This window comes from Saccoglossus kowalevskii, chromosome 22 (assembly GCF_978046115.1).
Source record: "Saccoglossus kowalevskii chromosome 22, keSacKowa6.1, whole genome shotgun sequence".
NCBI classification, from domain to species: Eukaryota; Metazoa; Hemichordata; class Enteropneusta; family Harrimaniidae; genus Saccoglossus; species Saccoglossus kowalevskii.
The window spans coordinates 26,591,491-26,596,402 of record NC_140662.1 but is presented as its reverse complement, the minus strand read 5'-3'; positions in this window follow the sequence as shown (position 1 = coordinate 26,596,402).

The following is a 4,912-nucleotide window of genomic DNA, read 5'->3' as shown; positions in this document are numbered from 1 at the left end:
ACAACATAATACACTACCAAATATATACAAATGAAAGACTGGAACTTCTCAACACAGACTTACACAGACAAATTAAAAATGATTTTAAACATGACAGAGCCATCTCTGCTTAGACATGTTATCAGATACTTGAACAATGTTTTTACTAAAAGACAAGCACTAACTGGTAGTTAAATTATTATAGTTAAGTTGGTACTTACTGTAAAATGACCAATTTTCACTGGGTTTAAATTTCGCTGATTTAGCATTGCAGGCATATTCAGTGGGTTTTAAATTCACGATTTTATCATTTAGATAATGTATTCTATGCTAAATTTTACATATTCACTGGGTTTTAATTTAGTGCATTTTCCATTCAGCGAAATAAGCAAAATTAAAACCCAGTGAATAATTAACCCTTTTACAGTATATACATCATATCAACATGACAAATACTTTATTATTTACAAACCAAAAAAGAATTGTAATTTCTTTACGGCTATAATAAAGCTTATTATTATTATTATTATTATTACAATGCATAATGTCAACAGATACAACTGCCAACAACACACAACCACCCACCAACCCACCCACCTCACCCCCACCCCTAATATAAGTATTTAAACATTTTTGAGATCAATATTAATATGTCAATACTAAAATAGCGATAATCTTATATGACAAGAAGTATGACGCCCTCTAGTGACAAATCATATAAAGACATATTTTTGGTAGGTAAAGGTGCAACACAAAAGTGCAAAATTGTTTGGAACAGATTAATAGTGTACGATTGATTCTTGTCACAATGTACTGAGGGGGGGGGGGGGTAGTGCTTTGATGTGCATGCATTCAAGAGTCACCCTTGTTTGAATTACTGTAGTCAACAGCATTTTGGAATGAGTATAGGCAGTATGTGGGTAGCTGAATGATGTGTGGATTCAAAAATTTGTCATTGTCAAAAATCACCCTTGTTATGAATTATGGTAGCCAACAGTTGTTTTTTTCTTCTAGTGTATTTCAGTTTTTATCCTGATTGTTTCTAACATGGAATGACAACCATGCTTTATTGTACTATGTCAATTTTTAGGATATGACTTCAATAAGACTATTATTATATTATCATACATACACCATGTTCAAGGGTCACAGTAATTTGGAATGTTACATTTGAGGTTATCAAAAATTACACATACTTTATTTCCTGATGTTTCAATGGCTAAATCTGCTGTCATATCTAAAAATACACATGTAAACATTCAGAAAAAAGTTTTAAGAGGTGTCTCTTTTATAGGGAAACCAAGACACCAATCGTTTTGAACCAATAAAATGTTAAGTGGACAAAGGTCTTCATTATTATGCCTATTTGGTTTAGCAATTATTGAAATGAAACTCCCTACTTGAGAAGAATGTATCGATTGTTTGACAGTAGACTTGCATACATTTTCTTGTTTATTTTTTGGTGTTTTTTCAATAAAATAAAACATGCATGAGAGTGTGCAAATGGCCAAAGCCAGGTTAAAGAATTAAACAATATTGTAAATTTGCATAATTTTTGAACTAATTTGTCCCAATTTGCATATTATATAGTTACAGTAGTAGGAATGTTTCATAACATATTATGCGAGTTTTCAAAGTATAATGTTCCAGCATACTGCCTCCACAAGTTCGTGGAGAAAGGGGGCGTATATGAAATCGTGCGAGCGGACGATAAGCACATTTTCAAATCACACCAAAAAAAATTAGTGATACCGGTATGACGATAAGACATTACATTGAAATATGATGTGATGCTAGTACGAAATGTAGTTCGGGACTCACTTGTCACTGTTCTAATACTGTATTACAGCTCTGGCTGACGGGTTTCCATCGTGCTCGCCCTGTTTCTCTCGTCATTGGCTGTGTCTGCCCTCTGGTGTCCAATAGTGATTATCTGGTTTACACATTACAAACAACACAACCGAAAACTACAGTGCCGTGTATAGTACACCATTAACCCGTCGTTTTGACAAACTACTCTGTATTCACAAAAATAATACAAGTTTTTGTGTGCCTTGCAGTGCGGGACACTTTTTGAAAACAGCGTGAAACATGTTTGTGTGTTTGCTGCCACTGTTCTCCAATTCTATCAAACAAAAGTGATTTTTAGTTTGACCGTGAGCGGGCGGACTATGATATTTGGGGTGAACCATTTGATAATCCAGGAAGGGCCAAGGAAATTGTCATATCGAAATTTTTGGTTTTTCATAAATACACGCGTACGTTTTTTTTTTATTTCCAAGCCTTGGCTTATATTATTTTTGTATTTCTGTTTCTTTTTAAAATGTCAAAATCCACGCTTACAAGGAGGTTTTTATAGTTCATGGGTTGAACATATAAAACCAGTTACTAGTATGCGTTCAACGTTCAATTATTTACTGTTATCTGGACTGGTAAACACCTTTTAGGCTATATTTAAGTTTTAAACCGAAATCACTGATTTTATTTTGACTCTTATTATCTAACAGAGTCAAACGAAATTTTATAGGATTTCTCTCTAAAACACGACATTTACTTAGCAAATTTGTGTAATTTGTTGGCTACTAAAATTCTGATTAATCACAGATGTGTGTTGCTTTCGTTGCTCCAAAACGTCATAAACTTGTCTTATTTATTTAACACTAATTTAAAGAAACTTTGAAAGACGATGGAAGACATTACTCACTAACGATCATTGATTCCAAAATTCAACTTGGTTTTATCATAGACCCTCTAAAAGAGGGTCTATGGTTTTATCATGAGTGAATATTATGTTATGTTATAGCACGATCGATTTTGGCGGGGGAAATTATGACAATTGTTTGATGTGAAAAGTGCTCGTCAATATTTTGGCGGGAAGAATGATTCACACCACATGAGGAAAATAAAATCCGATCACTACAGTAGTATCAGATCTTGGAGAATCATTATAGACTACTGAAATCTGGTTCTATGATCAGCAGTGTTCAAATGTCTCCATTCTCTTCACTTATATTTAAGTAATGTTTAATTGTCGCCTTTATAAACCGAATAAAATAATTAAATTAACTATAAATAAATATATAAAAATATGCTGGGCAAAAATAAAAGTATTAATAATAATGTAATATAATACACTGGAAGAACAAAAACGACGAGGTCATCTGTAATTATATAAAACAAATTAATTAATATTCATTTCTGAATTAATATTACATGTACTGTATTAATCTCAAGGTTCTTATAGGATAACACTAGTATACCATAAATCATTTAACAGTTCTTAAGTACCACGGAAATGTATCTAAGCAATACTTGGGGAATTATACTGTCCAGCTTTATGGCGGGAAAGGTTATTTTTGGCGGGAAAAATATTTAGACTGCCATAATAAAAATAACGTATAGAATGACTGTACTATCTTTGAAATAATCATAATCTTGGAAAGCATATTACGTACATCTAGTTCTCGTGATTAGCATAAATGTCTTCATTCTGTGCACATAATTTTATGTCAACCGAATGACTATTGTAGCCAAATTTGAACTTGAAAATTATAAATGCTAGTCATACTTGAACTTGAAGGAGTATGTTTTATGATTGATAAGAAATTTAAGTTGGAAGATGATCAGATAACAAATACTTGAGTTATTGTAACCACAAAAAAAAGACAAATGTAAGTGAAATTTCGCCAATATCCTTAAAACTATACTTTTAACATTGAACTTGGCCAAGAGCCCAAAATAGTTAATCGATTATTAACTAATTGAGTTATCGTAACCACGTGGTAAAAGTTTAATTCAGAAACGACGACAAACACACACACGGCACAACAACAATAAAAACAACGAGGAAGGCATTTTTTTCTTATACTTTTATCTTCATTTAATGATGATCAAGTCATTCTAGAATCAGATGCACGTTTCATTCAAAATTGGCGCATATATCGAATTATATAATGTGGAGCTTGATGTACGTCATTTTGTTTTTAAGTTCTGATTCAAAATGACTGACTGGCTGCCATTTTGTTTTATTTTAATGAGTGGCTGTTCCGTTTGTGATTCCAATCAAAATGGTCTGATTGTGCAATTTCAGTGCAAAAAATCGCTAAAATCAGAAACATATCTGCCATTCCGTAACTCGGTCTTGTGTGAATGGATTTCATTCAAACTGTGTACATACATTGAACTTTACGTGACATCGATGCACGTCGCTAGAATAGCGTCAACAATGACAAATTCCTGAGCTCCTGAAAGCGAGGTTATTTGCAGTTATGTTGGCGATCGCCGCTGTGTCTGCGGAAGTACTATGAGAAATTGCATGATGGGAGTGACAAGTCTTTTGATCAGTAAAATCATTTTAGAAAAGTGAAAGTCAAATTCGGGAAAATCAATATTTATCAACAGTAATCTCGTTAATTCGTGGAGCGATGGCCACTTCCCTTTAAAGTGGGGTGTAAGTGGGACCATGTATACTGCAGTGGACAAATATTTATTAGGTTTCATTCTTATTTGATGTTACAGGAATATTTAGCAGAAACACACAAAAACGCGTGAGTGTATACACTTTATGAATCTATTTTTTTATAATCCAAAATGGTTGATACAATTGTAGACCGAAAGCTTTCCTGTGCTAAATATTTTTTTAAAAATCCCCCCTTTTTTAGATAGAATATGCGTTCTTATTTGCGAAAACTTTGCATTTATTTATTGTGTCCGAAAAAAGAAACCGAGTTTCATCCTGCCTTGAAATTGTGAAGTATTTTTATTTATCACACACTGATCAAATTATAGATTTAATTTTTGAATTACTTGCCAACACATTATGTATCACGCTGATCAATGTCACGTGCTTGTTATGCGCAATACATTTATTGTGATGTTCCACAAAATGTAATGTTTTCCTACAAATAGCGCCATCTAGCGACAAGGCGATTTA